Source organism: Rhodnius prolixus, unplaced genomic scaffold, assembly GCF_049639745.1.
Source record: "Rhodnius prolixus isolate KJV_2025 unplaced genomic scaffold, Rpr scaffold_9, whole genome shotgun sequence".
Taxonomy (NCBI): Eukaryota; Metazoa; Arthropoda; class Insecta; order Hemiptera; family Reduviidae; genus Rhodnius; species Rhodnius prolixus.
In genome coordinates this window covers 2233966-2245993 of record NW_027411604.1, presented here as the reverse complement: position 1 = coordinate 2245993, position 12028 = coordinate 2233966, and positions in this window count along the sequence as shown.

Genomic DNA, 12028 nt, shown 5'->3' with positions numbered 1-12028 from the left:
TCAGAGCTATTACTTAACTTCCCCTGAACACTAACTGTAATCTCCAAAAGAAGTGCAGTTTCAATAACAGTCATGGAAGTAAATGCGATACTATTGTTTAAATTGTATACAGTAAAGTAATAAGTAAATAATTGTATAAAAATGTCGGAAGCAATTTAATAATAATTAACATTTACTGTACTTCAGTTAACCCACTTCACGTAATGTTACAGTCTAAATAGTGTTTAATTTAATGTAGATGTCGCTGGCGATTGGGTGACACTTTGAACAAAAAATTATTTTATAAAATAGGTTTCTATGTCTAATTAAAACAAAATTCATTGCTGCCAAGAACAAAAATGATTATCGCAACACATTAAATTGACGATTGAAATTAACAAAAAAAAAATGACGTTGAAATAAAATTCAAGAACAGCTGATTTATAAGACGAAAACGAATTTTTCCCAACAAAATAATTTCAAATAAAATCATTTTTTGTTTAAATCTACTTATAAAGTTAATTAACGAAGTTTACTACTTACAAAAATAGTATTTACGAAAGAAAAAAATAAAGAAAAATGAAAAATAGAATACCCGATTCAGGGGTCTAGATTCGGTTCCCTCGCTAAGACCCCATGTGAAAATAAACAATTTTCAACCTTACGAGATCTATAGTATTTTTTTAATGAGAAAAACACAAAACCAACAGAAACGATCTTCTAAAAAAACACCTTTTTCGAACTCAAGGGACTTCATAACGGATATTTTCATTGAAAACTTTAAATAAATTAAAAATAAAGTGACCGAATCACAATACTTTCAATCCCACAAGTAAGAAAAGCAAAACAACGAAAGTGACATCTAGTAGCTGAATTTCTAACTACCAGGACAGAAAATATTCTTAAAATAAGATTTTATTAAAAAATTTATGGCAATAATTGCACAAATTTTTAATATTATGCTATAAAAGAACCACAATATTTCATTTAGCAATTTATTAAAATTTAAAAGTTCAAGGTTATTTTAAAATGGTAGAATTTTATAAAAAGTCAGTATGAAATCATCAAGAAATAAGGGAACAAAAAATTATTGAATGGTCTTTATAGTTTGGAATTAAATTTAAATTTATTAATAGTTCCTAAATTTGATTTATTAACCCATAAATATAAATAAATAAACCATAAATAATAAAGACGAAATCTCGCAAAAAAAAGAAAAAAAAAATAGAAATGGTAAAAATGCACAAACTTTCTTAGGTCAGCAAGAAATGCATTTTGGACATACACTTTGGTGTTATTTTAGTACAAAATTTCAAAATGTGCTATTTTAGAAACGAGAGGAATATTGAGATCAGAGTGTATAGTATGATTGGAGACGTAGAAGGGAGCGTTAACTATTGTTCTCAGGATTTCAGACTGTAAGGTCTGAAGTCGGTTGATGTTCGATTTTTTGGCACTTCCGTAGATCTGTATTCCGTACGTCCATATTGGGACAAGTAGAACGGTATATAAAGTTCGTTTGTTCGTCAGGGTCAGTTTTGATCGTCTGTCGAGTAGTCTTTTCAACATTTTATACCTCAGATTGAGGTCAATTCGTTTGAGTCTCTTGTGTGGGTTCCAAGTTAATCGTTTGTCAAGATGTAGTCCGAGATATCGTACTTGGTTAGTAATTGGTAATAGAAGTATTGTGGAAGGAGAGAGGAGGGAGAGTTTTCTTGTTAAGAGTGAATACTACGATATGTATTTAGATTTCAATTCATTTACTTTGATTCTCTTCTTTTGCAGCCAAGGCTCGAGAAGATTTAGGTGTGGTTGGAGTGCACGGCTAGCTATTACAGGATCTAGATGAGGAGAAAGAATTGCAGTGTCGTCGGCGAATGTGAAAGTAATTTTAGTCGGGTGAGTTGGTAAGTCGGCAGTATAGAGAATGTAAAGTAAGGGGGCTAGATTGCTTCCTTGAAGAACTCCAACGAGTATTGGAAGGATAAGAGAAGAAGAAGAACCTTGTCTGTCTTGGAAGAAACGGTCGGAGAGATAAGACTTAAGAATGAGGTAAAAGGTAGAAGACAGTAGGCTACGAGTTTATAAAGCAGTCCCGTGTGCCATACCAGGGTACATTTGACAGGTCAAATGCCTGAGATATGTGGAGGAAGACACCTGGGCAATACTGCTTTAATTCAAGGGAAGTAGCGATTACATCCACTACTCGATGTGCCTGGAGAACAGTCGAGTGGCAAACCCGAAAACTGAACTGATGGTCAGGAATGATATTTAAAGGGGCTATTTCAGTTTGGAGGCGGAGTAGTAGAAGTTTTTCGAGGACTTTTCCCAGGATGGGTAGAAGGCTGATTGGTCGGTAAGAGCTGGGGAAATGATAAGGTTTATTTGGTTTAGGGATCATTGTTACAGAAGAGAATTTGTAGAGAATAGGAAAGTAAGTGGTTCGAAGTACAGCATTATAAAGAGTAGTTAGAAATACTAATTGCTTTCCTGGAGAGTTGTAACAGGATGTTAGCAGTAATCAGATCATAGCCCGGACTTTTCTTTTTGGGAAAACAGTTGATTATGTCCATGATGTCTTTAGGAGTGAATGACTTGGGAGGAGGTGAAAGTTGTAAAGGGATTTGAGAATATTTTCAGTATGTTGTAAGTCTTGTACGTCGGGATGAGGAGTGAAGACTAAAGAAAGATGTTCGGCAAAGTACTGGGCTCTCACTTCGTCGGATTTAGCCCAAGAATTGTCCGGGCGTCTTTAGTGGGTGAGAAGTTTTTCTATATTTAAGAATTCTTTTAGTTGCTGTCCACAGGGAGTTGTCTTCAGTTGTGAGTGATTGCGTATAAATAGAGAATTGGTCGTTAAAGTAGTCCCTTAGTTTTGTTGTCAGTTCTCTAGTGAGTTGGGTAAACAGTCTTTTATGAGAGGGATATCTGGTGCGATGTCAAAGAGCTCTTGCGCGACGTTTGCGAGTTATCAGTTCTCTCAAGTGAAGAGGTAGATTTAGAGGTAATGGTGCAGTTCTGTTGTGTGAAGTCCGTTGAGTAGAATGCCAAATACTTTGCTGAATAGCGATAGTCAAGTATGCCACGTTATCGTCTAGTTGTTGAGGAGTTTTTAAGGACACATTTAAGTTCAGTTTTTCGTCAAGAGTTTCTCGAAATAAGTCCCAGTCAACAGTTCCGTTTATTAGGATTTGTCGGGGAAGAGCTTGTTTTGGATGAATGTCAAGGGTTAGAATGACGGGGCTATGATCTGAAGACAAGTCGTTTAATGTGTGTATGTCGGTGTGCAAAGAGGTAATATTATAACAGATAAAGAAGTCAAGAAGGTCAGGTCTTTTGCGAGGAGAAGTTGACCAGTAAGTCGGTTGAGAAGGGGATTTTACAGTTTTTTTTTTAAATATAACAAAAAATTAATGCAGTGAATAAAGGGTTTAATACTAAACTTTGAAGTCTTCATTCATAATAATTGATATTAATGATATCGTAGATGTGTTTTAGTATTTTTTTTTTTTTTTTTTTAAATATGTCCACCTAGGCTTACTGAATTCATCATTACAACAAAAAACAATGTCACTGCTGACCATATTATTTGGTCAGTTTGAAGAGTCAATGACATTTTTTTTTTTTACCATATAACCACAATACCAACCTAATTATTATTACATATACATATGGTACCATCACACACAATCCATAAATACATACATACATACAAACACAATATACAGTGGTAAAAACAAAATATTCTATACAGTTAATTCAATTGAATAGGGTGGAGTGTATATATCTCTCTTTGTATGACCGGAACACATCATGATGACATGATGAATAACTGATTACAGAGTGGTGCACCATACATACGCACAGATAGACAGATAGGCAGAAGAATACAGTTCAAAAAAAAAAAATATATGTATATGTATACATATACAAGAGTTATGAGAAGAACTCAAAATCAAAAGAATGAAAAATAAACAGTTAATATTCTCTCCAAGTTTGGAAACTGTTATGCGCAAACAATAACAGAACTATTGTGTAATTAATATGCCAAGATGGATTCTTTTTATTATTATTTTATTATCATTTTTTTAACAAAAGTCACGTGTATAGATTAATTCATAGTCTTTCCTCTCGCATACATAATTAATTTTGAACATACATTTATACACACAATGTAAGAATAATATACATAAAAATGCATTATCCATTTTTTTTTGAGAAATACAAAATAAATAAACAAATAAATTCCGTCTAACTTTCAGTATAAATTCCATGTTTGAAGTAACCCTTAATAAAACTCATGCAAGGGTTCAACTTGTTTCTTTTTTGGTCTAAGTAGAGCAAAAAAAAAAAAACCTAGCTTGGGAATTAGGTTATATTCACGATCTTAAGTCCTAGTAGAACAATATTATTTGACCAATGTCCGTTTTCTCCGTCGCTTTTTTAAAACCGCAGTAACTCTAGCAGTTCTCCGTACAAACCGCACTTGTTTGTTTTTTTTTTTTTTTAACACAAAAAAAGGAATTAAAACTATGATCTACTTTCTTTATGTTCCGAAGCAAACCGAAGACCCCCCCCCCGTTTTATTGCTACAAAAAAGAGGTGGTGGACGTAGCTGATATAAATGTGAAAAAGATACGGATATCAAGGTTGCGTTTGGTGATGACTAATTTTTACACAGGCGGTATATACCGTAAATTCATTGAAATGGCCACTTTAGTGGTAGGCCTACTCTTTTCCCTTCCTTAGGACGACTTTATTGAGGGCTGAAATTTTAGCCCTCTACAAGAGCAATGAATTAATCTAAGGGAAATTGTGAAAACTTGAAGACCCCTTTTTTGGGACTGTCTCGGTGCCCTGAAGGAAATTAGTGACCAGAATAAGGTCTTTCTAGTTTGGGTACCTGGTCATTCAGGGACACAAGGGGAACGAAGTGGCAGATTTCTTGGCCCGGGAAGGCTCTGCGGGACACTTCGGAAAGCCACTCTCCAGAATTAAGAGTCTGATTAAAAGGACGGGTCTGGATGGTGAGCTCTAAAGCCGGGGAGCCACAATAGATCCATAGGGGTCGCGGTGGCGCAGGCCTTGAGGCCACCCTAATTTAATCTAATCTAATCTAATACAGGGGTAAAACGGGGAAATCCAAAAACTGTCCGTAAATAGAGGAGGTCGCTAGTGAGAGTGTCCTTTATGGGAGGCTCCGCTGTAGCCCAATTTCATTCAGGTGGAGTGAACTCGATCGCTTAGTACCATTCCGGGTACCTCTGACAGAACTCAAAAGTAATATAAATTTTAAGCTGCCTACAATGTTTCACTTTTAAGTAATTAGATTTATTTTTTAATCGTAGGAACTCAATATTGAAAATTTTCCACATCTCGCAAAACAACATTTTCCTGAACGAGAATAATGGACAAAAATACTTGATCCAGAAGTGTACAATAAAGATACCAAACATAGCATGATTTTTTCTTCCTCTTTCTACCACAACTAGATTATATCTCACTTTGCTTCCTATTTTGAAAGATCTATAGAAGAAATTGGTTCCTTGTAATTAAGGTACAATTCTAAAGTCTATCTGTAGCTGGGAAGAAGAGTGGATGTCCAACAAGTACAACGTCTACTATTTTTAGATACAGCTGATTTAGAAAATTATAGAGCGTTAAATTTCTTTATTTATCCGTGCAAAAGTGGATTATATTTTGGCTTTATTTTTTTTTACTTTGCTCTGGAAGATTTATTGAGAGCCAACACACCAATATCTCTGTCAATATTTTTTGTCGGCAGTTAAAAAATTACTTCAAAAAAATATTTTCATATATGTTTTTTTTCCATCCCAACAAGTTAGCTGTGAAAAAAAATAATAAACATCCGGTGTAAAGACCCATGTGAGTTTCTCTAACTGCAAATCTCAACGTTTAAACTTTTCCGGTTCAGTTCGTAAAACATTTTTATTACTTACACTGATTTTTTTTTTTTTTTTTCAAATAAACGTAAACTATGATGAAGACAAAGTGTAATCAAAGAAAATCGTTAACCACATTTTCAAATCAATCACAAAAAAAAGAAGAAAAACTCATTCAATAAAATGGTGAGAAAAAATTCAAAAAAAAAGTAAATGAACTCTCTTTTAAAATACATAAATAAGATACCGCACCGTACATTATATTAATTGGTACAGTACAAGGAAGCGTATCCACTACCTGATTTCCCAGAGTGCCATTAATAGAATTTTCCTGAACAAACGGTTTGAAATAAACATTTAAAGCCATTTTGCAGAAAATTGGAAAAATAAACAACATTCAATTAGTTTGAGATTTTCTTTAAACTTAATTGGAAGCTTTTCTCCGTGTCACACTCAGTCCATGAACAGACAAGACAGAAGACACACCAACTCTCTAATGATGTAAAACAGTATATTGTAAATTAGCCCTGAAGATGGACCTGGTCCCCTAGGGTCGAAAGCTCGGCAGAATAAATATATCATGACTGAAAACTGGCATTTATTTTTTCATCCTATTGAAACTATGAATCAGTCACCAAAAATAATGAACATCAATCAGTTTCTGTAACTCAACCAACCCGCATAGCCACGCCCTGAAGAAGACAATATGAGGGTCGTTTGAAAAGTCCGTGCAAAGTCAGAGAGATAGCACCACTGGCGCGTATCGAGGTTATGTTTAGTTAGTAGCATCTCTTGGAAGAACACACACCAAGTTTCAGCCAGATCGGTCTATTTCTTTGTGTTTGGCGTTCGTTTGAATGGAGGAAGTCGAGTGATTTTCAAAAAATGGACGAAAAAGAATTTCGTGTGTTGATTAAACGCTACTTTATGAAAGGCAAAACGCCTCAGGAGACTAAAGAGAAGCTTGATAAACATTATGGTGATTCTGCACCTTTGATTAGAACAGTTTATAAGAGGTTTCGCAATTGGCCCACAAAAAAGTCCTTTTCCATCACGACAACGCACCAGCTCACACCTCAGCAGTTGTGGTCGCAAAACTAATGGAAATAGGGTTCCAACTCGTTTCACATCCCCCCTATTCTCCAGACTTGGCTCCCTCGGACTACTATTTGTTCCCCAATATGAAGAAATGGCTGGCGGGAAAAAGATTTTATTCAAACGAGGAGGTGATTGCAGAAACGAATGGCTATTTTTCAGACTTGGACAAATCCTATTATTCGGAAGGGATCGACAAACTAGAGCAGCGTTGGACGAAGTGTATAAGCCTAAAAGGAGACTATGTTGAAAAATAAAAAAGGTTTACCCCAAAAAATTAAGTAGTTTTTATTTTTGCACGGAATTTTCAAACGACCCTCGTATACTCGTATTTGTTTTTTTTTTTTTTTTTTATTTGACCGATTCCTCGCCAATCTTGAATCCTTAGTTTAATTCAATCAAACAACATTCAATTATCTGGAATTTTAACAATACATTGAACCTTCTAATAATGGTGGAAGAAATACATAGAATGACTGAAAGTCTGGTAACCTTTCTCTAAGATAAATTAAAACTGTCCGGTAGGACAGTTGTATAAGGATTGATCGTCAAAAAGTGCACGAAAAAGCGTAACGTTAAAAAACACCCAACTTTGACAATTTTTTTCTCTTTTTCTATAAAAGATAAAATTCCCAAATTTTCTTTAAAATATAGGGCAAACCCTCCTTTATAACTGTAATTTTTTTGCAACCCCCCAGACCTAATAGATTTCGAGAAAAAAGTCGCCGAAAATGAGCAAAAACGGCATTTTCAGAAATTGTTGTTGTTCTTGTTCTTCTTCTTCTTCTTCTTGTTGTTGTTACCTTTTTTGTAAACTACGTAGCGCCTAAACGCAAGAACCGATTTTCATGAATGAGGTGACATTCGATTCGGAATTTTATGTAGATGTGCCTTTTGGGGGTCTCGACGCTGTACACCGAATTAGAGAGGAGTTAGCCCCCTGTATGTAAGGCCCCCTTCAAAATTATTATTACTAATTACTCTGTAAATCTTAGCCCGATTTTGATAAAATTTGGTAGGATGATAGAGTTAGGGCTCCCTACGTAACATTAAAGTGGCGATCTGCTCTTACACTAGTTAAGGGGAAGTATAGCAATCGTTTCAAATTATCGACAAGTGAACTGATTTTCATGAATGAAGTGTCATTCGAATCGAAATTTTGTACAGATTTGCACTTTAAAAGTCTCGTCGCTACGCCTTATATGGAGGGGAGTTTGCCCCACCCAAGTAAGGCCGTTTCTAAAACTATTATTACCAATATTTCTATAACGCTTTGTCCGATTTTGATAAAATTTAGCACGAAGAAGTGATTAAAGCTCCTCTACATGGCTGTGAAGTGCCATCATGCTCTTACACCTACTAAGAGGAAGTACTGAAATCGTTAAAATTATCAATGGGTGAAACTATTTACATTAATGAATTGTCGTTCGATTCAAAATCTTTGCCTCTTTGCCTTTTAGGGAGAAGTACTGTAATCGCCCGTTTATTTTTCTTACTCCTCTTAAAAGGAAGGTCTGAAATCGCAGTTTAAATTTGCTTTTTACGTACAAATACCTTCCTATTTTATATAAAAAGGCTTTCTCAAAAAAATTGTTATTGAGGATGGTTTGGGGACCGCAACTATAATCATTCTTTAAAAAGATCTCTCCAGTGGTAGTTACGGTTCCTACTTAACACCTTATCAGGTTATAATGATAGAATTGCTTATTCCAAATTTAAAAAAAACAGTAAAGCAGATATGTAACTTAGCAAAAAAGACAAAAATGAAAATCTTTCCAAAAGGTACAAAAATCTCCTTAACAAAAACTTACAGTTTAAAATGTTAAGTATAAGGGTTGATTAAACGCCAAAAGGTACACAAATCAGCAAGTACCAAACATTTCATTCAAGCTTAGTTGATATAATTTAAGTAATTTTGCTGCATTAACTTTTCCTTCACATTTTTTAGAATTTATTAGATGTCACAGACCCTTATGCTGGCCATTTTCATCTACAAAAAATTTGTTCAAGTAGCACTGTAGATTGACTGTAATATCTATTAATCTATAATAATCAAACTATTAATTACAGGTTAAAAAGAAAACGTTATAAAAAATAAAAAAAAATACGAGGCTACAAAATTTAAAAACTTTTTTAAAAAAATGCTTACACCAACATACATCAATGATTTCGATTATTTTATTTTTAATAAAAATCGTCTGTTTAAGTTTATTCTTCGATTAAAGTAATTGTTATTTTATGTAGTAGTCAAACGTTTATAATAATAGGTAATAATTATCTGGCTTTATCGCAAATAATATAGTTTTCTTCAATCACACTCTCAATGTAGCTGTTCTTCTCACAATGTTATATATAGGTTATGTAATATAAAATAAATAAGTATTGCATACTTTTAGGACAGCTAATTATTCCAGTATTTTACTGTAAGTAAAATTAAATTACAATTGAGAAATGAATAATTGTTGTTGAATAATCTACTTGTTATTAACTGTGTGTTATTTGTGCTCACGAATATTTCGGTAAGACGAATTCAAGTCTGAAATATTGTTTTAAATCCTCCGTGATTCAAATTTAAACAGTAGCCGACTCTAACTTTGTCTTTTTCTACTTTAACATGCATGTATAAGATGTGACAACTTCAGAATAAAGGGCATATTAAAGATAAATCAGAAGAATAATTTGGAATAGAGTTAAAATAAAGTACCTATTTAAAAACGAAGATATAATATACATTTTATCATAATTATAACCAAATAATATTATGAACGAACTGGCCAGCATAAGGGTCTGTGACATCTAATAAATTCTAAAAAATGTGAAGGAAAAGTTAATGCAGCAAAATTACTTAAATTATATCAACTAAGCTTGAATGAAATGTTTGGTACTTGCTGATTTGTGTACCTTTTGGCGTTTAATCAACCCTTATACTTAACATTTTAAACTGTAAGTTTTTGTTAAGGAGTATTTAAAATATAAGTTGTTCACTTTTTCGTAATACAATGAGGGGGGCCTCAAAATGATAACCGTGAAAAATCAAAATAAGAAAATCTGACTGATTACATTACTTCCTTCATATGAGGAGTAAGAAAAAATAAAATAATAAAATAAATCAAAAGAACATTTATTTAAAAATCAGATCATTCTAATAGAGTAGATAATATTCAAATAGTCCATTTAAAACAACATATGACAAGCTATAACCTAGAATGAAAATGAATATATAACCTTCTTCATAAATGTTAAAAGGAATACGTATTTAAAAGGTTGAGAAATAACAGTTCCTTTTTAATTAAAGTGGATATTCCCCTTCCCGTACTTGGACGTTTCAAAGAGTTCATCTACCTACATCAACAAAAATAATACTAGACACCGCGCCACTTGTGTACAAAGAATTTTTTTTTTTTATTAATCTGTATAATAAATGTATGTATTTATAAAGAAGAAGTATGAACCAGGTACGTATATTTTATTACACGTTAGTGAAGGTAATAAACTTATATTAATAAATTTTTTTTAAAACTATGTACAGAGAATTCTGGTTTTATTTATTTATTTTTAGAACCTATATCTCTAGAGAGCTCTTCTAAAATGGTACGAGTGCAAATAAATAGTAAATTTATTTTACTAAATATAAGTTTATTTAATCTTTATTCTCTGCTATAACTAGTTGAAGTTGGTAGGACATATCGAAAGAATGACTGACGGAAAATTCTACAAAGAACTGTTTGGTTGCCAAATCGATAGAAACGCAGATGAACGTAGTAGAGGGCACTCTGATACAACTAGGTAGCAGACGTTGAAGATGGCTCGCAAAGGAAACAGCCAAATGGAAATGCAGTAGATAAGGACCAGGTTTTAGTATGGTATTCTCTGTTAGGAGATAACTCGGTATGGAAGGTAAGTGGGGATCAAAATAGTTAGTAAAAACATGCATAAGAATAAAAATAGATTTTATAATTTAAAAATATTGGTTACAGCCAAACACAGTGATGATAGTTAAGCTGGAGTGTGGAAAAAGCGCCTAAATATTAAGCCCCAAATGAAGTACCTCCTAAAACACATTATCGCCAACAACTGCATGTCAACTGCTGGCTTGAGGGCAGTGATGTGATGTTCCATCCACCTAACAACACCCAGCTCGTAATTCAGGAGTCCAGGCAACTGCCTAAATAAGGACCATCGCTGCGAGCAAAGCAGTTTCTAAGGGAATGTTCACAACGGAACTGTGAGTATAGATGATAGCAGAGATGATAACTGTTAGAGTAAAATATAATCGCTGATTAGTGGGCACACAACGGAGCTGTGATACATGCAACATGTCGAGTAGTGAAGAAGAGTTTTTATGTTCAGCAGCCACGAAATGGTATATTTTAAAGAAAAAACGCTTTTGAAAATATCATGTACATCCCATAAATAAAAAACGAAGTACTTTGGGTGAATTTCACCATTTAAATAAGGAACTCCGGGTCGTTTTTTTTTTTTTTTTAATATGTGAGGATGGGTTCACCCACATTCGACCATATTTTAGAAAAAATAAGGTCTAAATTAAGAAAACGGAAAAATTGTCATGGAAATCCTATAACCATAGAAGGAAAACTAGTGATTACTCTTAGGTAAGTAATGGTTTTATTGAGAAAAAGCAAATAAATACACATAAAAATAAATGTAAGCACGATTTAAAAAACAAAATATTGTTTAAATGTAAATAATAAAATAATAACCAAATATAATGAGTAAAGACTGCGCTGATTAATTTTTCTACGTCCATTTTGAAGCTGCGATACTGGAGTTCAGCTAGCAGAAAAATGAAATATTTAATTCTATCATCTAACATGCTCGTTTATAGTAGGGCGTATGAGTCACTAGTCGCAGCTTCGTTGTGCACGCTCTCATTCGAATGTATTATGTTTTTCTTTAAGCGATGATGCATCACTCCTATCTCTCTGCTATCATCTATGCTCACAGCACCTAAGTGGTGGAAAATCATAGCTTTGAAAGGGCAGCCCATCCTTAACGATAGACCAAATCCAATAACTTGGAAAACCCTCACT